A 25,388-nucleotide genomic window follows, 5' to 3' on the forward strand; every position below is an offset into this window, starting at 1 on the left:
TTAATATCCATCACCCAGAATGACTGGAAGTGTTTGGGTACCACCTCTGAGTCTAGAGATCCAGTGGCTGAGTCCATGGAAATTAGCACTTTATTTGACACTTCAACGATCATTCCTACTTGAGTTAGCTATTATTGGTAATGAAGCACTGAAAAATATGGCTTAAACCACCGTTTATTATTTCTCACTAGTGTATGTGTTGGATGAGCAGCTCTGCTCGTCTGGACTAAGCTTGCTTGTGCATCTCAGTTGGTGGGTTGGCTGAGTGCTGCCCGGTTTCAGAAGGTCTCAGTAGATGACTCTGCTCCCCCCACATACTTCTCACATCCTTCCAGCAGGTTAGTCTTCAGTGTTCCAAGAGGAAAAGTAAAAGTGCAAAACACCTTTTCAAGCCTCCGTTTGAGTCAAGTTTGCTACTGTTGCACTGACACAAAGTCAAGTGTAGAGTCAGCGTGGGAGGGCATTACCCAAGGGCATAGATACAGGATGGTGTGGAAAAATGGCCACTCATGCAATCAATCTGCCACAACTCCTTTTCCCCAGGATCTGTTCCAACTGCCTGTGGTGTGAGGTTAAGGATGGAATCTGAGGCGTTGGATCGTAGATGAGGGAACATACAAACAAGATGATGAGCATCCACGTTGTCTGGGATTGGCTGATGATTTGTATCTTTTATCTGGGTGTCTGATTGACTTGTTTCTTCTTCCTTCTCTTTCTCTTCCTCTTTCCTCCTCCTCTCCTTCTGCTTCTTCTCCTTCCTCTTCCTCTTTTTCTTTTCTCTGTCTCTCTCTCTCTGTCTCTCTCATTCTCTCTTACACATACACACACACACACACATTATATATATAGTCTTAACAATCACAGTGTCATCATGTAGAACACTTAAGGATCTAGTTAGTATTTGTTAAATAATTTACTGATTGAAAGACAGCGATGACATAAAACAATGATATAAAGATTTCATTAAAACATGGAAGTAAAGGATTTCAGACCATACCAGAAAATAAACTATTCTTACAGTTAAAATTAGCTGAGTTTCTGTAGTTCTTTGTGATGAGAAACTAGAGATTTATATTTGAACCAAACTGTAAATTGTTCCAAAAATATATACAGTTAAATGAGTGGTAACATGTAACTAGTTTTTCTTCTTCAGTTTGTTTATTCTGTTATGCTCATTATTCTCTTTCTTTATTGCCAAGTGCTAAGCTATGAACTTGCAGCAACATATTAACTAAGATAATTGGAGCATGTGCTCAGGGAAACTGGTCATTCCTCTACTCATCCCTAACTACATTTTCACACTTCATCTTTTATATATAGAGAGAAAGGCTTTGCAGGGGAAATACTGGTGAAAAATAGTTGGTGGAAATGATTTTTGGAGGAAGATTTTTGTTATTACTTTGCAATATCATTACTTGAGAGAGTATTTGTAATGTGTAGAAATACCAGAAAAAATTTAATATGAATGAAGAAAGAATTAAATAAATGACCAAATAACTAAATCTCTAATATTCCAAATCTATCCTCTTCGCAATTCTTAAGATCTAAGAATTATTATTATAAGAGGAGGAAATTGAATATATATATATGGTGACTTAAGTTTGTGTTAAAAGTTGAAATATGTTCCCAAAGATTTTGCAACAATCATATGTTTACTATAATTGTTGAAGTGATTTTTTTTAGAGTCTCTTGAAGAAATCAGAGAGTTTTAATTTCACTAAAAGGTTCTTAATGGTGTAACATTTACCGATATTTGGAGTGATATAAGTGGAATATACTATTTGGATAAACTCTAATGCATCTGAAACATTTTAAAAGTAAGAAAAAAGAGTCACTCAGTTTTTCTGTCACTCTATTCAGAGACTGAAACATTAGAAAAGCATCACTTTTTTCATTCTTAGATATTTTTGAGAAAATGCAGAAAAATATTTAATGTCTAGTATTTTAAAAATAATGGTAACACTTTTAGGGACTTATATACACTTTTTACTTCTATGTGTAATAGTTTTCTGTTGTAATAATGAATAGATAATTATGCAATATCCTTAAGGAAATAGACATATATTTATGCTATAACTATTGGAAAAAATTTCAAATGGTCTTTAAAATTTCTCATTCCAAATATTAGTGACTAGGCTGATGTGAACTTAAAAAGGAAATTTTCTTAATATTCACATATATTTGGAAAGCATATGATATCTCCATTTTCTAAATAAAACTTTTGTTTTAAATTAAAAAATTCCTGGAGATTTTTCTATGTGATCTAACCATAATCCAATATGCATAGGTTTTATAAAGGAGTTCTTATTAAGATGATATAGCTACAACAAAGAATCTAGGAAGAGTGTTTGACATCAAATTGTGTACAAACATATTGGGGAGATAGTCACCAACTATAAGAAACTTGATTAATGGCAACCAAGCTTACTTTCATACACTTTTCCAATACATCCTCCAAATTGCCTTAAAATGCAGATAGGCCCCTACTTAAAATCTGCCATCTGCTCCTCATTGGCTATAGGGTAAAGTTGCATGCCTAAGCCCTTTATAATCTGACTTCCTTGCCTCTTTATGCTTCTGCCACATACCTTTTACAGCCAGAATAAACTACATATGACTCTTTCAAAATTGTATCACCTTTGAAGCCTTCCTATGTTTTCCCATGCTATTCCTTCTGCCAAGAACTCTGTTTCAACTTTTTGTCTAGTCAATTACTTCAAACTAATTTTTGAAGATTCAGCTCAAACTTTACTTCCTCCTGATAATGACTTCTCCCACACCCCTCCACAGGATGAGCTAAATGTCCTTGATAGATATTTTTCCTCTCACTAACCTAACATGCTGTTGCATGTGACTATCTCCCTTACAGCCTATCCTACTGAAAATATATGACATTCTTTTCTATTTCCAGGGTCATGCTTCTTGGGTGGTTTCAGAAAATCAAATCCACTAGCAAAGGGTAATTATTAATATTATGATATTTAAAATAATGTTTGGATGAATCTAAAGACAATTCCAAATAAAGAATTCAATAAACTTTTAGTTATGGTAAAGATTTTTAAATAAATGTATTATCTCTAAAAGAAATGCTTTAAAATTATCTATCCATATCTTCTTCCCAATTTTAAATAGGTTATTTCTATTTTATTATTGGCAAATGTTTTTAAAAATATCAACTCTCTGTTGCTATATTTGAAGCAAATTTTTACAAGTTTGATTTTGTCCTTTCATTGTGTTTATCATTTTAGATGTAACTAATATTATATGTATTCAAATTTACCTGTCTATATTTCAGTTTTATATCTGGGAATATTTTTCCCATATTTTAATTTAAAAAAATTATTAAATCTAAAATTTATTTTGATTCATGGAGGAAAGTGAGGATTTAAATTTATTTAATGTCCTATCCCAAACCAGTTTCAACAAGTAAAATTTCAAAGGGAATAGGTAATGGTGAAAAGATTTCAGGGGTGAACAGAATCCAATTAAAGACACTGAACTGAGAAAATTTTCTGACCAAAAATATGATTGAGAATATGAAATTTACCTAAAAGTTATTAAGTGGCTAAACTAAAAAAAAAATGTAGTCATATGATGTATTAAATAACAAAATTGTGTAATCCATACAAATACAAGGTGATGAGGTATTGATGGTATTTGAAACTGAGGGTGATACGTCCAAAACTGGGCTTTAAGTAAATAATTTTTCCAGATTTGTATAGATTATTGTGGAGCATGTATAGAACATGTAATCAGAAACATCAATGCAGATATACCTGCATTTGTCATAACAAAGAAAAACTCATAAATAATTTGAATAAATGAAAACTTTCAAGTGCTTTAAAATTGGGTAAACATTATTAAAGTTAAATATTATTGCTGAAAAGAGTTGTGTTAAATATTAAGGAAACATGATAGATTTTGTATTTTTTGATGTAGTATCACTGTTTTCTGATTCATAAAATATGAATCTGAATACATCTTTGATGCCTCTTCACCTATACTCGACAGTGTTCTTACAACTATCCCTTGATTTCCATTCTCAAAAGAGACTCCTCAAATTTAGATCCTTATTGTCTGTCATAAAGATTTACATAACAATGTCAGCACAATCTAATGGGGAGCTTGAATTCCACCCCGCTAGCTGTAACGAGACAACTTCTCCTTTTGGAGGGTCAAGGAACCAAACATCTACTGTAACCCCAGGTGGCAGTAATGAGGTATTGCCTCCTGCCCCTACAGACATGGTGCCATAGGAGTTCTGATAAAACAGAAGATTTAAAAAAAATACAGTCTCATAATATTCAAAATGTCCAGGATACAAAAGAAATAATTTATATACCAAGAACAAGGAAATCACCACCACCAGGAAAATACACTAGTGCCAAGATAACACAGAGGCAAAGACAAAAAGTTTCTACCTCTGGAACAAAGCAGCATTCAAGAACAGTATTCCTAGAACACTACAATCTGCTATAATATATTGAAATTCAAAATCTCACTCCTCTTAGTATATTTGGCTTTTAAGACTAACCTCTGGTAATAACTATAATTTTGTTCCAAGGATATATTTGGGTCAATACTCTATGAAAATGGAGAGGATGTAATTACACAAAGAGTTAATTTGTAGAGTGTTTAGAACCTTCCTTATTCCAAAATGATGTTCCACTCTTACTAGCTCCAGGACCCGCGATCCAGCACCACTTTATTCACCATCTTGGGTCTACTAAAGTCTACTTGAAATGAATAAACATCTAATTAATATCAGAGGATTAAATACATGATGGGTATATTTGAATGAAGGAGAGGGGCTGCTGAAAGATTTAAATGTACAGTGTTCCTAAAAATGGTTTTACCTGACATCTAGGAACATCAGGAATGTAATGAATTCTTGAGAGAACTGTGGCCAACAAAGAATAATATTACCTCTTATGTGCCATTTTGACTTCCTTTTATATTTTCCAAAATATTTTTTATTTATATTATTTCATTTGCTCTGTACCTCAGTCTCAAGTCAGGGAAGAGTGCGTATAGTGTACAAACTACAAATATTTGTTTTAGAATTTTGTTTAAAATCCTTTATGTATCATTGTTCTGACAGATTATATATATATATATATTTAAAGCTATGAGCGAATACTTCATAAAGTTTTAATGAATGTATAACCATGAACACCACGAACATAAACTGATGTGGAGAACTGATTAATTTTCATAATATTTTGGTTACTATATTTAACAAATATACAGAAATGAGGAAATGTTTCTTTTTGCTTTGTTTTAATTACATGGATCCTTTCCATAGGTCTTCTGCTTCAAGACAAAAAGGGAAAATAGAACCTTCAGGTTCACCCTTAATAATTAGTATACCATATATAGTATAGTACATAATTCTTAAGTAGATTCTACCAAACATGATAAACCAAATACATGACTGTAAAATCAAATCATTAGATTTTAGATATGTTTTACATAAAGATGGATAGGTCAGCATGAACCAGGCAGAGTAAATAACATTTTACTCCTTCAGCAAATTCACTTTAGATATACACAGTCTTTAGGCCTATTTAGGCCTTAACCAAATAGTCTTGTTTGCTAAACCTTTTAAACATATAAAACAAGATTCATTTATCAGATTTTAAAAAAACTATTAACATAAAAATGGTCCTTTTTGAAGTATTATATATAGGCTATTTAATAAGTATCTTAAACCTTTTAAAATGAAAGACTTTTTGAGAGTTATTCCAGTAAGATATCTTTACTGGTAAAACTCAAAAGTGTGATTGTTTACTTGATGAGAATGGTCCCATGAACTCTCTGAAATGAATGGAAGAATATAGATAATTGTGTTTTACACTCACAGCTATAACCTGAATTGTGTACAATCTATTTAGAACTGCTATGATGTTACATTAGTCTATTTTATGTCTAATGTTTTCATTCTAGCATTTCTAAATTTCTCTGCTTAACAATTTTAAATTGAACTGTAAGGTAACAACATAATTTAGGTTACTGGAAATCAATTAACTCTGCAGGATACTTGAGAAAAAATTGGCTTATACAATTCCAGAAAACAAAAAGCTTCGTTTTTGTTTGTATAGAGTAGCTCACATCAAAGACTATTATTCGACTGGGATATATTTTTGGCTCCAACCTAGTAGAAAATAAAGACACTTTTTTTCTCTTTTACATTGTTGACTCCACAGTATCCCTCAGCTGAAGAAATTTGCACAAGATATTGTAGCATGTTCAATGCTTTGGGTTGCTTTAGGGAATATTGTTTTAAAAAAGATTAAACCACTGATGACTTTAGCTTTTAACCTCAGTCATAAATACAAATACTCTACAATATCCTCACAATTTAAATGCAAATAATCTTTAAACAAAACTAATCTTGAGGGCTTTTGTATACTGAATGATAAATGGAAGGGAATTTTATAAAGTATGATACTGAGCAACCCTAGTTTCTTTTTCACATCAATCATCTCACCACGTGGATCAACAATTAAAATAGTTCAGTGCTTTTGAGGGAGTTGGGGAAAACAAGTTCATCATTTAGCTGTCTGTGGCATTACCTTGGGGAGAAGCAAGCTGAACCAAAGGGTAAGTGTTAATTGAAAAACGTGTAAAGGAAACTGAAGATGCTTCCTCTAGGTTTGCTTACCTGCAGAACCAAATCTGAGTTGTGCCTGGAAATACTAATTGTCTTGTCTAAAATAGTACATGCTTAATACGAAGAAAGTGCACAATTATTACAGTTGAGCTCTTTATATTGAAGGAATTAACATATTTTCAAAACATTACTTTCAGCAGAATTTTGTGATAATTAAAATAATATTTTACACATATCCAACAGAAAGAAAACTTACATTTGGTTATTGTAATTGTTCATGATCTTACTCTATATGTAATTGTAAATTTAAAAATAGGAAAAATATTTGTTGTCAATATTTCCTTTTACTTCCAATTTTTTTGAGACATAGAGATTGACAGCAAATAAATTAAAAAAATTAAAATTGAAACAAGAGAATGTATTTTCTTACTAAATGGATCTAGGTTTCTTAGTGAAAAAGTTGATTTCAGGTCTGGGGCAAGGAAAATACACATTGATCCTGGATTATTTTGCTATACCAAAGTAAGAAAGAGTTCAAAAGATGACTGGGACATATGTAAAGGACAAAGAAGCCAGTCTGAAGGGGCAACCACTGGCTTGTAGATAATAGTCTAAATTCCTACCGACACGAACAAATGAATGAATGTATGAATGAATAAAGAAAGAAAAAAGTAAGCTCTTCCTTATAGAATTAGATTAAAAAATACAGAAATAATTATAGAGTCAAAAAAGAATCAACAGATGATAAACTTAGCTGGTCAAAGTTTGATAAGTAAAATTAGTTACTAATTAAAAAGAATCAAAGGCATTATTTCATCCCCATATCACCAAGAACAGTGGAAATGAATACAAGTATTCAAATTGAGTCTAAAATGGACATGAGCAACTAGAACTGCTTTGATCAAGTATTTGAAATAATATTGAACTGAATCAACAGACTAAACATTTTAAATATTTTGTGATTATTTTTATTACTTTTAAAACTGTGTTGCACTGGTGACGTGTAGCACAGACAAAGAGAAATAAGTCTTACAAAAGCCTCATTCAGAAGATGGTGAGTTTTCCTCATTTACTCTACTATTTGGTGTCAGTATTTGATAATAATAGTTATGTATAATACATAGTTGAGAGAGCTACCCAGAGAAAATTGCTGGGAGTTCTTTAGCTCAGGACTTGGAGATAAGAAAGAGAATAATAAGAACAAACTGAAGGAGAAAACCTGGTTACATCTTACCACTCATTTAACTGTATATATATTTCTGAAGGATTTACAGTTGGGTTTAAATATAAATCTCTAGTTTCTCTTCACAAAGAACTAGAGAAACTCATTAGCTAATTTTAACTGTGAGAATAGTTTCTTTTCTGGTATGGTCTGAAATCCTTCACTTCCATGTTTTAATGAAATATTTTATATCATCTTTTCTCCCTCCTTTACTGTCTTTCAATCAATAAATTATTCAAAAAATAATAACTAAATCCTTAAGTGTTCCACAGGAATAATAAAATAAATAGTAATACAATTTCTGTTCTGGAAATTATAATCTAGTGGGAGAGAGATTTAAGGGAAAATTTGCGTTACCCTGTTTTGTATTCTTTTTAATAGATCTTTATTGGAGTATAATTGCTTCACAATACCGTTAGTTGCTGTTGCACAACAAAGCGAATCAGCCATATGCGAACACATGTCCGCATATCCCCTCCCTCTTGAGCCTGCCTCCCACCCTCCCTATCCCACCCCTCTAGGTCATCGCAAAACACTGAGCTGATCTCCCTGTGCTATGCGGCTGCTTCCCACTAGCTATTTTACATACGGTAGTGTATATATGTCGACATTACTCTCACTTCGCCCCAGCTTCCCCCTCCCACCCCATGTCCTCAAGTCCATTCTCTATGTCTACATCTTTATTCCTGCCCTGAAACTAGGTTCATCAGTACCATTTTTTTTTTTTAGATTCCATATATATGTGTTAGCATACGGTATTTGTTTTTCTCTTTCTGACTTACTTTACTCTGTATGACAGACTCTAGGTCCATCTACCTCACTACAAATAACTCACTTTCGTTTCTTTTTATGGCTGAGTAATATTCCATTGTATATATGTGCCACATCTTCTTTATCCATTCATCTGTCGATGGACGTTTAGGTTGGTTTGATTTATGTCAGTTTTTAGTGCTATTTGCAAGGTATTCATAATCTGTATGCAGTTGTTTAAAGTTAACTTTAAATATAGTGTCACCACTTTGTTGTTAATGAGAGTTCTTTCTTCCAATAAGCTCTTTGTTTTTAACCTGGAAATGACTGACCTGGATTTACCTTTTGTTCTTTCTCTGATTTGTAACTTTCTGCCTTCTGCCTGTAATGGTGTGGTTAGGGAGAGTTATATTCTGTCTAGTTTTTTGGGAAGAGCCTCCCTCATTAGTCAGAAACATAGATATGCAGAGGCTGAAACTATTAAAATACCTCTATCTGTGTCACCTTCTACCCCACCCGAGCAGTTCAGGTTTTCCCTTTTAACCATTTCTTTTCTAACGTCATGCAGCCCTAATATTCCAAATACAATTTCCTATGAAATATGAAACCGTTTCCAAAGCCACTCTTCACACTTAACAACTTCCCTAGAGCATCCTGTGTACACTGTAGGGGAGGAAAAACTTTTCCTCTACCTTCTTAATATATGTAGGTGGGGCCTGCAAATTAAACTAATAAATGACAGATTAACAAGAGAAAAGGCATATAAGTTTTATTGATTTAATATTTTTATATTCTGGTGCTTCCCAGAAAAGAAGTGAGAACCGAAAGAAGCAATTAGACTCAGGGGGTTATACAGTAAGTCCTGTACATACGAACCTTCAAGTTGCAAACTTTCAAAGATGTGAAAATGAAGCTTACTAATGAAGACCTGATGCAATTGGAGGCCCAGAGACAAGAATGAAGAGAGACAAGAGGAAGAAGTAACTGAAGAACCAAAGAGATTGACAATGCAGGAAATGGCAAGGGGATTTTCTTTATCTGAGGAGGCACTGTTAGTTTTTGAGGCACAGGACCTGAACATAGAACAGTACACAAAGGTCGCAGCCACCGTTCAGAATGCAATCCAGTGCTATCGTGTCATCTACGACAAGAAGAAAAGAGCTACTACCCAGAAATCACTGGATCATTTTTTCAAGAGGGTAGATAGAATTGAATCCAGCAAAGAACCAGAACCTGTGCCATCAACTTCAGGCATCAGTGAAATTGCAGCTTGCCCTCTGTCTCCTATTACTGATGATCCTTCAGCTCTACCATCTCCCACCTCCTCTCCCTCCTCCAGTCAGTAACTCTTCTTGTGTGTTCACTAGATGCAGCCTCTGTATGCCAGCTTTTGTGCTGTACTACTGTACTTTTCAAGGTACTGTACTGTCAGATTAAAAATGTTTTATTTTTTGTGTTTTTTAAATGTATTATTTGTATGAAAAGTATTATAAACCTAATACAGTACAGTACTATATAGCCTATTGTGTTAGTTGGGTACCTAGGCTAACTTCGTTGGACTTAACGAACAAATTGGACTTACAAATGTACTCTCAGAACTGAACTTGTTCGTATGTACGGGACTTACTGTATACCATTTTTTAAAAGTGCAGAAAAAGAAGTGACTAGACAAAGAAAAAGGGGTTTGGGTTTCTGGGGATGGTACACTGGGGGCAGTAAATATATGGGTTAAACTAATGGTAGATAAGGGTTCCTTTAGCAAGCCTTGTTTATCCAGACTCACTTTAGTGCCTTCCCCATCTCTGGTGATAAGGATTCTTCTCTCATTCCTGGTAAGGGAGAGGGGTTGCCTTCATAAGCAGAATTTAAGCCCTGCTTTTAGGCGAATAGGGAAAACTCCAAGAAGTCTGTTTTTCCTGCATCTCTTAAATCTCATATGCTTTCAGCTTAAAATAATCTTTATACCAACTCAAGTTCTGACTGGGTCTCCACAAGACCTACATTATAGCACATGTGTTTCTTGATAATTCTGTAATAGAATGCAATCCCGGCCTAAATCCCAATGGTATTTTTCACAGAAATAGAGCAAATCCTCCCAATACTTGTGTGGAACCACAAGGGACCCCAAAGAGCACAGCGACCCTCATAAAGGAGAACAGGCTGCAGGCGTCTCTTGCCCTGACTTCAAATTATATCGCGAAGCTCAGGTCACCACGACAGGGTGGAATCGGCACAAACACAGGCACACAGTCCAGAGGAACCGAGCAGAGCCCAGAATTCACCCCACACGGAGGTGGCCGGGGGTCAAGCACACACCAAGGGGAAAGGACAGTCCCCACGAGAACCTGTGCTGGGAAACCTGGACGCCACATACCACGTGCCATCGACACTGCCCACAAAACTGACGAAAACCCCAGTTTTCCACATCAAACTCATCCTGGGTCACCTGAAAACAGACGCCCCGCCTCCCCCAGCCATCAGTCACTTACAGGAAGCTTTTCCTCTCTTCTCCTCACTGTTTCCTCATCTTTTCCTCCTGGGGTCGCCTGGGTCCTCGGGAAACCTAGCTCCTGTCAGTCTGGATGCAGTCCTTTGTGTTCCTGAAGCCGAAACCCCAGCAAGTCCTAAAGAGACTGAGCCGCGGCCTCCGATGCCCAAGCCTCGGCATTGCCTGAGGAGACAGAACTCCTTCCAGCTGCCTTAGTAGCCAAGGCCAAGGGTGGAATGCGCATGCTCTGTGGGTCAGCGAGGCGGGCTGGGCCCTCTTGTAGGCGGTGTGGTAAGTGCAGGCACGCCTACCTCACTGGGCACTGGACACAGCTCCCCCTGCTGGCAGAACTGCCAAATCCATCCAACTCTGGACCTTGGCACTGAAATAGGGATTCGAGCCCATCACTTTTCTACAAATACTTAAGGAACAAATAATTGAAAATTATTTGGCATGAAATGAATGTAGATGCAAAATAAAACACCAAATTCACTCACAATTATTTGTAGACAAATTTTAAATGCAAAACTATTAAAAATTAGAGAAGGAAACATTGAAGAAAATCGACATGAGCCTTGGGTTTGGTCATGTAGATCATAAGCTTTGAGTTTTAACACACAACACAAAAAGGCAATTCACAAAGAAAGACAAGGAATACGTGGACTTTGGAAAATTCAAGATTTCTACTCTGTGGAAGACCTTATTCAGAAAACCGAAGACAAATCATGAACTGGTAGGAAAGCCAACACACATCTAATAAAAGATTTATCTTAAAATATACAAAATCTCTAACACAGACAAACCCATTAAAAATAGGGAAAGATCTAAATGGACATCTGTCAAAGAAGGTACAAAGATAGCATACAAAACTATGTCCAGAATCAGGGGACAGAAAAACAATGGTCCAGTCCAACTCTCTGAGTTGTGTGACCCTGGACCAGTCCTGTTCTTCCTGGAGGCCTCAGAGAGATGGAGTAGTAGGAAGGGGACGAAAGCCACTTATGCTTAAACCTGACTCTAACACTGACCATTCTCATGGTCTTTTAGTTCTCCTTGAATGTGATGACGGTATCATGCATTTGGAAAAAGAAGATTGATGCGAAATCAATATGACTCTTTACACTTCCTAAGCAAGAACTCTCTATGATGAACACTATCTAAAAAAAAAAAAAGTTTCTTACATCAGTATATAGAGACTTTTTTGAGAATGTATAATACTATAATTCTAATATTGGCTAATATTGATTAAGTGTACATTATTATTCTATATTTTTCTAAACCACTTCACATTTCTAGCTTTATGTAATTCTTATAATAGTATTATAGTTTGTCATTTTTATTATTCCAGTTTATAGATAAGGAAACAGAGGCCCAGAATTGTCATGTAATTAGTCTAAAATTACACAAGTAGTAAGTGGCAGCTCTGGGATAAAAGAGTTATTTATACATGATCTTAATTGAAAGAGAGTTTAAATGTACATCAAGCATATCTTTCTGTATAAAATACTCTTTCAAAGAGCTTTCAGAAATAATAAAGCATAAGTTTGAGTCAATAAAATGTTACTGACTCCATAATCTCAACTCTTAGGATTTTCTATACACTCCAGTATTCTAGTTCTGTATCTTTTCTTGCATCATCTTTCTGCTTTAACAATGAGCCTTGTTAAGACAAAAAAAAAAGTCCCTTCACTTCCAAAAGGATAATCACTAAAGGTTTTTACAAGGAATTCTCATTAAAATCTGTGTCAATTTGTCCATTACTTTTATGCCCTTAGATTACATCTTTGTTTCATTCCATTATTAAAAAGATTACTGACTACTATATTCTCTTTAGCAGTATCAGTTATACAGTCAATTAAATGGTAGAGCTTATAGGGAGAAATAACTCTTTTAAGATAGTCACATTCCTTTACAACTGGAAAGTTAGGTTAACAAGAGAAGAACATACTGTACTTCATAAATTTCATTTGCATTTTTTCCTGTCCTTTTATTCATGTGTTTAGACAGTATGCTAAAATGTGCTCAACCAGCCATGGAATAAAACTACATTTCCAGCCTTGAATTATTGTGCTCTCAGAGGAGATGGGACACTTTTACTTTTCGCAGGGTAATCATTTTTTGAAACTATGTTCTGAGACTATCATATTCCACAATAATGAATCATTTTATATTGAGGAATTGATGGACTATTTTTTAGTGATTCATTTGGGACTGCCTGGAAATGACAAATAAAACCAATCAAACATAATTGCAGATGGAATACCCAATCTAAATTTTAAATATATGCATGATGTTGGCATGAGCATTTGAAATAGTCCAGGTTCTTTATGTTCAGGTAGCTATAACTGCCTCAATAATTATCTGCTTTTCTGACAAAAAAAGACATGAAATGAGAAGCTTCATAATTAAAATGTCTAACCATCCAAATGTTTTCAGCATTTTACTCAATGCACTACATTTTGCTGTAAATTTGCTGAAAGTAAAGATGGAATAATAAAATTAAATATGAAGAACTGAGAAAAGATCCAAACTTTCAGCTTTAAAAAAACCTATGAAACCACATAAAATTAACTGGTAACTGTGAAGGTTTTCATATATTTATGGTTAGAGAAGCCTGCCAGGCATATACAACTTTTGGGAAAAAACTCCTAAAATTGGCCAAAATATTCTCAGAAACAAAATATCACATCAATATTGTCAGCCAGGACTATTTCTGTGGCATGTCTGTATAGATTCACTAAGTAATATGATTACTCTATGGTGTTTTCAAAAATGCTGACTGCAATATAGATCTTTATATTCAGAATAGAAACTATCAAAACTAGCTTTCTTAGCTTATATAGACACAGCATGTCTTTACAGGATCAGAAGGTACTAGACAAGTAATAATTTCCCTAATAAAGCATTTAGTATCACAAAATAGAATTCTTAATGTTAATTTAGAGTGTTTGTAAAACACAAATGCATCAAAAATAGCACTATTATATGAAATGAATCAACAACAGTATCAATTATTTTTTTAAAAAATAATACAATCTTTTTAAATGGAGAAAGATCTATAACACACACACACACACACACACACAAATAACATGACACAGTTAAAATGGAAAACCACTCCTCTAATACACGAAATATTTTGAAAACATAGGAATTAAAACATATTAGAAGTAGTTTCATCTATCATTTATCCCGATTCACACATTACAATTACTGTGCTTAAGTATGAAATGTTTTAGTATTATTTAACTGTATAATCGTAACTGTGATCATTCATTGTCCATAAAACACTAAATATATGAATAAGCACCTTGATCAAGTACCAAGGAGGAAATTGTTTCAGATGACTAATGGCAAGGAGCACAGACTCTGCACTAAAGGAACACCTCCTACTGCTGCAGAAACATTTAATGACAATGCATTGGGCACCTTAAACTCCCAGTATCCCAACAGCAGGTTAGAGGGGGGAACATGAAAAAAAAAAAAAAACTTGTAAATTTATGGAGGGAACACAGCACATATTTTCACAGCAGTAAGAAATTGGAAGATTACTTGAAATTTTATTCTAGTCAGTAAATTAGTCAGTAAATATCAACACAATCTCCAACATTGTTCTTTAAATACTCACATGTGAAGGTATAAATTGATGTAACTATAGAAAGGACATAAAAAAATGATTGGGGTTTATATACTATTACACTAGGTTTATATAAACTAACTTAAAAGATATATGAAAGATTGCACCTTTTCTCTGAAAATAATACCAATCAATTACAAATATGGTTGTAATTTATTTATAAAACAATAAATATAAATTAAAATAGTGAATGTGTTTTTATTAAAAGCTGGTGAGTGAAAAGTGGACTTAATTAGGAAGAAATTAAAAGTTGTAGAGAAACTGCCTTAGAGATTTTGAAGAGATTTATGAGGATTACATGAGTTTATATATTTGATGATGCCAGTGTTTCACTATGGCTAAATTAAATTGAGAAATATATTATTCACATTTTTCTTCATGGAGAGGTACTGTCAATGTATTTTTACCTTTAGCTTCTGAATGTGATACCCAGTATCCAAGATGGTGCCCCAAGATCCCTTCCTCCTGGTTTCACAGCCTAGAGTCCCTTACCCTATTACATCAGGGTTGGCCTATGTGACAAGTAGAAGATGGCAAGAATGGTAGTGTGTCACTCCTGAGGTTGCTTTATCGTCTTGATTGCTGTCTCTTTTGGATCACTTGCTCTAGGGGAAGCCAGCTGAGATATCGTGAGCAGTCTTATGGAAAAGCCAACATGGTGAACTGAGGCTCCTGAGCAACAACCAGCAAGGGGTTGAGGTCTCCTGCCAACAGCCACGTGAGTGAATGTGGAAATAGATTACAGAGCCAAGTCAAGTCTTCAGATGATTGCAGCCTCAGCCTACATTTTGAGTGACTTTATGAGACCCTGAGTCAGAATTATATATCTAAGCTCCCACCAGATTCCTCACCCTCTGACACAGCGTGATAAAATAAATGCTTATTGTTTCAAGCTGCTAAGTTTTGGATTAATTTGTTATGCAGCAATAAATAATACAAAGAGAAAAGTAATTTCAATCAGGTGAGGAAGAAAAGGGATAGTGGTAAAAATAAGGGAAATGCCTAGTCACATAAATTCTTGTTGTGTGTGAATGCATATCTACATTCCAATTTTTCTAAATAATGTGGCATGATTTAGAGGAGAAAATAGTATAATTTATAAAAAAAATAAATAATCATAAATCTATTACCCAAGTCCTGAAACATTTGTGAATGACACATACCTACCTGTGTAATCCTCCCAAATTTTCTCTACGTCTTTTAAAAATTTTTTGATTATCAATTTTTTGATAAGTTTAGTGAACATCCATCATCTCATATAGGTACAAAATTAAAGATATAGAAAAAAAATCTGCCCACATGTCTTGTCTATAGCTGCGTATTGTGTTTTATACTTATGCATAATTTTATCACTATAGTGATGAACATGTATGCAAGCATGTACAAATTCTTATCACTATATTGTTTATTTTTGTTTGCTTTGGAATTATATTAAAAAAGCATTGTATTCTATGTAGTCTATTTGGATTTGTTCTTTTCACTCAACATTATGTTTCCATGATTCATCCATGTCATTATATCATAATATTCATTTTCCCTGTGGAATAATATTCCATATGGTGAAGATATCAAAATTTTATTTATCCACTTTTTCATTCATGGACGTTGAGTTTGTTTCTAGGTTTTGTTGTTACAAGTAACGTCATCAGGAGCATTCTTACACACGTCTTCTGGTCCATTGCAGCAAGATTGTGTCATGCATATAAGTGCAATTTTTGGGTCACAGCATATGAGGATGCTCAACTTTACAAGATAATGCTGAATTGTTTACCAAAAAGTGGTATCATTTAACACGCTCATTACTTAAGAATAAGGAATCTCAGTAAGTGAAGCTCTCTAATATTTGATATTGTCAGATTTTATTTTATTTTATTTCTTTCTCTGGTTAAATATTGTGAAATGGAAGCTCATTGTGGTTTTATTTTGCCCTGATTAAACATGAGGCTGATGAGGCTGAATGATTCTTTTTCTGGTTATTTTTTCTGCTGGGGAAGGCCTGCTTATGACATTTGCTCATTTTTTTTAAATGGGTTTACATGGTAGATTGTTTTAAAAATGACCCTCACAGTTTGTCTTATCCTAGTGGCTTTTTAAAAATTAATTGATTAATTAATTTGTTTTTGGCTGTGTTGGGTCTTTGCTGCTGTGCGTGGGCCTTCTCTAATTGCGGCGAGCAGGGGCTACTCTTTGTTGCGGTGTGTGGGCTTCTCATTGTGGTGGCTTCTCTTGTTGTGCAGCACCGGCTCTAGGCACGCGGGCTTCATTAGTTGTGGCTCACGGGCTCTAGAGCGCAGACTCAGTAGTTGTGGCTCATGGGCTTAGTTGCTCTGCTGCATGTGGGATCTTCCCTAGCCAGGGCTTGAACCTGTGTCCCCTGCATTGGCAGGCAGATTCTTAACCACTGCACCACAAGAGAAGCCCTCCTAATGGCTTTTTAAAGCCACCTCTCCCAACAAAATTTAGTGTCTGTGTTTCCTCCCCTCCAATCTGTGACTTACTTTGACACATAGAATGAGACAGAAGAGACAGTGTATTTCTTCTGTGCCTAGGCTTAAAAAGCCCTTAGAATTCCCCTTTCCACTCTCTTGGAGCCCTAAGCCATCATGTAAAGAAGAGTGACTAACAAGGTGGATGGAGAAGCCACATGGAGAGAGGATCTAGGTGTGAGATTAAAGTGAGACAGTCCCAGCCAGTCAACCACTGAGCCACCCAAGTGCAGATGGCTGTGGTTCCTGTTTTGATCCGCAGCATTCTAGAGTGGTTTGTTATACAGAAGATTATTAAAACATTAGCTTCCTATTATATATTCTTTATATATATATCATTATATATTACATATATTATATATTAGAATATGTTATTTATATATATATACTAATATTTTATGTTACATGTGTTGCCAATATTTTCCCAAGTTTATAGCTTGATTTTTCACTTTAAGATATTTTTGGATGAACAGAAGTTTTTAAACTTAATATTGCCACATTTTAAATGTTTCTTTTCTTTAATAATGAAAACTTTCATGTCCTGTTTAAGAAAACTTTTAACTTCCAGTATCAAAAATGTACTCATGTATATTTTCCTCCAAACACTATAAAGCTTTGTCTATGGAATTTCAAATTTTAAGCCATCTGGGGTGAATTATGGATATGTTGTGATGGAGGAATTCAATTTCGCTTTTCTTTTCATATGGATACCAAATATTTGCTGCTCATTTTGCCACCTCAGCCCTAAATCAGAGTGGCGTGTTTGGTGGATCTATTTCTGGATTCACTATTTTGTTCTATATGTCAATTTGCCTCTCCTTGTATACTTTTTACACTGTCTGAATTATTATAACTTAAGCCTCTGGATTTAGTAAAGGCTTTTCTTCTTCCACGTTTTTCTTCTTCAGAAAGATTTAAACCATTTACAGTTCTTTGCTATTCTATATAAATTTTAGAATCAATGAGTGTGTAGATCAGTTTGAATCTGTAGAGAAGACATGACATTTCTGTGATATTCATTCATTCTATCTTTCAATATGGGGTATATCTCATGGCTTTAGAGTTTCTATGATTTTTCAGGAGATTTACAATTTTCTGCACACAGGTCTTGCACAACTTTTGTTACACTAACTTCTAGGTATTTAATTTTTCTTGATGTTTAAACTTCTAAGTGTTATTGGTAGACTGATTTTTTTATTTTTTAAAATTTAAAAAATTTTAATTTTATATTGGAGTAGAGTTGATTAACAATGTTGTGTTAGTTTCAGGTGTACAGAAAAGTGATTCAGTTATACATATACATGTATCTATTCTTTTTCAAATTATTTTCCCATTTAGGTTATTACAGAGTATTGAGCAGAGTTCCCTAAAACTGATTGTTTTGCATGTTTACTTACTATTTTATCTTATTTTCTTTAGTACTGATAATATGTCTGTATCTTCTTCTCCTCATGTGAGCCATCACATCAACTGCAAATGATAATTAATTGCCCTCTTTCTAATTCTCATGCTTTTATGTTTCTCTTACCCTTTGCTCTATCACCTCTATAACCTCCTACAATGTTGAATATAAGTAATGATAATGAACCTGTCCCTGTTTATAAAAGAAATGCCTCTTACTATACTCATTTAGAGTTATATTAATTGAAAACAGTTTTCACCTTATCGTTATCAGGTTAAATAATTTTCTCTGTATCCCAAATATTCTAAAATTTTCTATTTAAGCATTTTTTAAAAAAAAAGATTAGTTGTCAAATTTTACCTTTTTTTTTTACTTTTTAAACTTTTTTTTAGTGAGATGATCATAGGTCCTTTTCCTATAATTTAGTAATTTTCTTAACCACCTGTTGATTTTTGAGTATAAGTTTTTTTTCATTTCTACAAGTTTTTTGTTCAGTCTATTTCCAAATCTATTTCTCACATTTTCTCTGTTGACTGTTGATTTAAGAAACTGCCTAATTTGTTTCTTTAAACACTTTATACATAGATATTTTATATTTTGTGAATGAGCTTCTAGACACAAATAATCCCTGGAGTTAAAACCATTTGTTTATTGTTTCTTTTAGAACTTCACTCATAGTTGCTGGAATTCTTGAGTGCTTGGTGATTTTTGACTGTGAGTGTACTTCTTTGACTAATTCTGTATGGGTTCTGGATCCTGTATTGAAGCTTTCTGACAGAGAAGATTTGTTTTTACTGCTGACTCAATTAGTTATGTCTCAGGCTCAGTCTTCCCACCTTGTTGCTGTTCCGAGGTTTAGTGGCCTCAAACCAGTTATTAGGAATTCTTCCTAGGGCAACCTTGTCATTCCTGACTTCTTGTGAGTCCTGCAAAGCTCCACATGGCTCTCTGCATCCTTATTACTCAGACCTGGGTTACCAACCCAGGCAAAGTACCCCGGGTTCTTTCTTGGCTGCGTTATCTCCTAGTTGTCCTGCTTCATGGCCTAGGATGTTTCCCACCCAAATAAGTTTTATTTATTTGAAGACAGTCCTTAATTTTAAGAAAGCTAAATGGATTTTTTAAAGGCTGACAAAGTGCTAATTGAAGGGGATTGAAGGAGAAGCATTGTAAGTATACCTGCCAGTATAATTTGGAAAGTGTACAATTTTAGCAAGTTGTTATTAATTTTCTATTATAAGCTTAAACCAAGAAAATGTATCTTTCACTGATGCTATATGGCCACTGATGGCTGTCAGAGGGTTTGGGCCTTAGTGGTTACTCATATATGTCAACTGAGAGAAGCTCCTTTTTAATAAATGCTAATACGATTTTGGAAGGAGAGAGGGAAAAAAGATGGCTGGCCCCATGATGACACTTAAAGTTTTTGTCTAGATATGATACATATCATTTCAGTTTGTGTTTTATTGGCAAAATAAAATCACATGGAAAGTGGGTAGAGATTTTCCATGTTTCTTTTTTTTATTGAAATATAGTTGATTTATAATGCTATATTACTTTCAGGTGTACAGCATAATGATTCAATATTTTTACAGATTATCCTCCATTAAACGTTATTACAAGATAATGGCTATAACTCCCTGTGCTATACAATGTCTCCTTGTTGCTTATCTATTTTATACATAGTGATTTGTATCTCTTAATTCTATACCCTTAATTTGTCCCTTCCCCCTTCCCTCTCCCCTTTGGTAACTACTAGTTTGTTCTATGTCTGACTCTGTTTCTGCTTTGTATATACACTCATTTGTACTATTATTATTTTTTAGGTTTCACATATCAGTGATATCATATAGTATTTGTCTTTCTCTGTCTGATTTATTTCACTAAGCATAATATTCTCTAGGTCCATTCATGTTGCTGCAAATGGCAGAATTCATTCTTTTTTATGGTAGAGTAATATTCCATTGTGTATATATACCAGATCTTCTTCATCCATTCATTTGTTAATGGGAAGTTGGGTTGCTTCCATATCTTAGTTACTGTAAATAGTGCTGCCATGAATCTTGGGGTGAATGTATTTTTTCAAATTAGTGTTTTCATTTTTCCTGGATATATACCCAGTAATGGAATTGCTGGATCATATGGTAGTTCTATTTGTAGTTTTTTTTAAGGAACCTCCATATGGTTCTCCATGGTGGCTGCACAGATTTACATTCCCACCAACAGTGCAAGAGGGTTCCCTTTTCTCCACACCTTCTCCAGCATTTGTTGTTTGTAGACTTTTTGATGATAGCCATTTTGACAGGTGTGAGGTGATATTTCATTGTGATTCTAATTTATATTTCTCTGATGATTAGCAAAGTTGAGCACTTCTATGTGCCTTTTGGCCATCTGTATGTTTTCTTTGGAGAGCTGTTTATTTAGGTCTTCTGCCCAGTTTTTGATTGGGTTGGTTTTTTTTTTTTTTTTTTTTTTTGATATTGAGTTGTATGAGCATGTTATACATTTTAGATATTAACCCCCTGTTGGTCATATCATTTGCAAATATTTTCTCCCATTCAGTAGGTTGTCTTTTTTTTTTTTTTTTTTTGCGGTACGCGGGCCTCTCACCGTTGTGGTCTCTTCCGTTGCGGAGCACAGGCTCCGGACGCGCAGGCTCAGAGGCCATGGCTCACGGGCCCAACCGCTCCGCGGCATGTGGGATCTTCCCAGACCGGGGCACGAACCCGTGTCCCCTGCATCGGCAGGTGGACTCTCAACCACTGCACCACCAGAGAAGCCCAGTAGGTTTTCTTTTTGTTTTGTTGATGATTTTCTTTGCTGTGCAAAAGTTTTTAAGTGTAATTAGGTCCCATTTGTTTATTGTTGCTTTTATTTCTTTTGACTTAGGAGACAGATCAGGGCCCAAATAAACAAAATAAGAAATGAAAAGAGAAGTCCCATGTTTCTGAAGTGACAGCACTACACGCTTGTAACTAATCCTAGTGGATAGAATATTCTATCCTTCACTCATACATAATATACTGACCCCTACTCAAGGAAGACAACCCAAAAATCCATCACGGTAATTTATCATACTCCATGTTCAAGCTATTGGGAAAATCTCATATCTGGTCTAAGTCTGGAAATTTATGAACTAAGAAGGCAAGTATCAATAATATACTCTCCACAAACTCAGTAAAATGTGGTAGATTTGGGACAGGATAACCACAGTAAACACACACCTTTTTAGATGAAATCATTGGAGCCATACAGCAGTCCCTCTTCATAACAATAGTGAAATTCCAGCTGACAAATATTGGGCAGAGCACTTATTCTCATATCCTAGAAATGAAAAATTTTCTTAGATTAGACTCAGATTCTACTTCCAGCGAATATCTTCCTAGTTCATTCTTTACCTCAGCTTGTCATCATGCAGAGCTTTTTTTTTTTCCTTTTTAATTATCTTCTCAGTTCTATGTTTTTGGGCTGAGCCTCTTCCTCAACCTGCTTTTGAACAAAGAAGGTAAGAGGCTCAAGGAAGAGTTTTAAGTACTGACTAGTTATAGTTTCTCTTAATCCAAGATTGTGGTTCTTTATTCATCAGTGCAACTGTCTCAGAAACTTGATAGGTGTATTAGTTATTTTTGATTTCCGTCACTTGCATGTGCTGAAAACCATAACCCCTGTTCTTTGGAGACATAATTAAATAACTAAATCGTGTGTGACTTGAACATATTGGGTCTCCCTTCTTTTCTTTTCCCTTAGACAATTGTTTTACTGAAAAGATTTTCTCGGTACCATCTTAATCCAGTCACAGTTTTTAAACATGGGTGTGGCAGCTACACCATTTATTTTATCCTAAATAGGAGGCTGAGATATGATACCTCTTTGTGGCTAAAAGCATTTCTTAATTGGATTTTTGACTATTTAAGTTTAAGAAGTTGTCTCTCCAGCCTGTAAGTCTCTGAATTTCCGCTTTCATACTGGCTGACTCTTTTCAGAGCTAATTTATTTCTTTGCAGTACCTTGTTTAATGTAGCCAATAGTTACAAGCCTATGCTCTTAAATTCTCTTTGTCAGCCTCTGCATTCAGCAGGTCACCTGTATTGGTAAATAACATTTTATTAGAATACAGACACACCTATTTGTTTACATATCATTTATGGCCAGTTTCTTGCTATGATGGCAGAGCTGAGTAGTTGTAACAGAGACCATATGGCCCACAAAACCTGACACACATCTAGTCCTTTACAGAAAAGTTTGCCAACCTCTGATCTAGAGCTATATACTTATTATAGGCAAGTGGTTTACTACATTTTTGCCACCGCATAACATAAATAGCTCTGATACCTTTCATCAAATAAGATGAAAGCTGTGAACTGGCCATTTATTTTACTCATATTAAAGTTATTGATAGTATTGTAAAGAGCAGATTCAATGGAGGAGCTAAGTGAAAACAGTCTATCAATGAGGAGAAATATTAAGTTAAAAGTGAGGATGGCAGAGAAATTGTTGGCTATTTGAGGAAAGAAGAGAAAATGTAAAATAGTTGTCTATAATAGTGAAAGTTTAAACAGAAGAGGAAATTATGATATGATTTCCAGGAAGCATTAAAATACATTTGAGTGTCACAGTAATAAATTAATGTGAAAACAGTCAACACGGTTTTAAGTTTTACTTCAACTATGTTCAACAATACTGTACAATTGTATTATAAGCAGAGAATTGGATTTTATAAGCATTGTGGTGGAATATGGGCTCAATTGTTACATTTGGGTCAAAAGACTGTTGCATTTAAGTTATTAGAGAGAATAAGCTGAGACACAAAAAGCTGATGACCATTGATGGAAGAACTTAATATTTTTCTTATTATAAAAAGAAATTTACATCCATATGATATCTCTGGAAATAAAGGTTTTAGCACCCAAAATACACTGGGGTTATATTTTGTTAACTCTTTTGCCCAGTGTTGAAATTCATATTATGAATACTTTAGATGCTCAATATATGTTAATTGACATTTATATATAAATATATATATTTATTTATTTATATATATATTTATATATATATAAAATAACTTAAGCAAATAAGTTAAAATTCTCTTAAATTTTAATTTGAAAAATTAAATCCATGTTATATTCCAAACTTAACACCTTGCTAACAACAAAGAGCAGAGAATTACAAAAATCACCTTTTTTCATGACAGCTGCCCTGAATATAATTTCGCTACAATTTCTCTATAATTTCTCTCTATGAAAAATGAGCTGCTTAAGGGGCTTGTGGAATGCTCCAATTAAGATTAACTTATATAATATTTAAAAGGACCTCTCTGAGTTCAGTTAATTATTATCTTTCTGATTCCACTCAATCATATTTCATTTTGGGAGGTCAACAGTAGCAGCTTATCAATGGCATTAAACCACCCTTAATTCATGATAATCATAGATTAAATTTCTTCTCCTTAAAAGAAGCTCTCAGTTTTAAAAAGGGATGTTTTTGTATCCACTGAAAGTCCTGCACAAATTTTGTATTTGAAAAAGGAAAGCAACTATACATTTAGCCAATTAAAAGAATTGTATAGCTGTAAATTTGTCTATTTCATTTTTTCTGTCTTATATTCCAAGTTATTATTTGTCTTATATTCCATATTATTATTAATAATTCCAAATTATTAACCTTAACAACGCTTGAGTTTGTCATTATGAATTGAAAGTAATAAATATGAAGCTATTCAGGATTTAGGTAATAAGTACATAGTAAATGTCCTATAGATGAGATTATAATTCCTATGTGCCCTATTCATGTATGATATATTCAAAGACTGAAAAATCAAAAGAGGAAAAGTACAAATATATCATGCAGTTTAATAATATAAACTGAATTTTGTGTAATGTGTCTATTTCTGTTTTCTTTTTCTCTTCATTGCTGGCTGTATATTGTTGACTTGTTACCTGCTTTGCACACTTTTATGATATACTGGACATCCTGATGAAGGAAACACAGAGGCTCTGAGAAGGCTATGTTTCCTTGGTGTCCCCTCTTTACTCTGTTAGGCAGACAGGATGTGGTCCATTCACCTCAGTGTAGTCAGGCATTGGGCTGGCCTGGGGCTCATTTACATTTTGTGAAAGTTGGGTTGCACCTAGGTGTGGCCTCCGATTTCTTAGTGAGTGCTGGGCACATCTCCATGTCAATAGCACTGAAAGACAGAGGGAGGTTCAGCTTTGCCCTTTACAGGTTCCCAGATCTCGTTCTCCAACCACCTCCCTCTTCAGCCTCAAAATTTGGCAAATGCCTTGAACAGCAAAACAGCAGAGGGTTTGGGGCAGGCCCACTCCCTCTAGCAGGTATTTTCTTTTCTAACCACCACAATACAGGGGGAGTTTTCACTCTGTGTTCTAGAAGCTATTGACCTCGCTCCATAAATTCTTGTAAAGCCTTGAAACTCAGCAAATACCTTATAGAAAAGAACAGCTGTATGTTTGAGGCCTCTCAAATTTTCCGTATTGTACTTTGTATCCACAGGGCTGCCAAAAGCCCCATTGTTTCCTCTTTCCCCATTGAACCTTTTTCATGAGCCTATTTTGTTTAATTTGATAATTTAAGTATCATGCAAAACCAACAGTTAAGTCCAAAGTGTAGTTTTTTTTCTGCCCCTCCTCCTCATAGACAATTTCTGAATTTCTGACAACTTGCAATGACATAGTACAGTTCCTTCAGGGATAAACACATGTATATCACAAAAGGTACAAAGTTAATGAGTATTGCAAGTTAAAGTATTTTATATGATATATAATATTTTAAT

The sequence above is a fragment of the Monodon monoceros genome, unplaced genomic scaffold (genome assembly GCF_005190385.1).
Source record: "Monodon monoceros isolate NGI ecotype Baffin Bay Population unplaced genomic scaffold, NGI_Narwhal_1 Super_Scaffold_18, whole genome shotgun sequence".
Taxonomy (NCBI): domain Eukaryota; kingdom Metazoa; phylum Chordata; class Mammalia; order Artiodactyla; family Monodontidae; genus Monodon; species Monodon monoceros.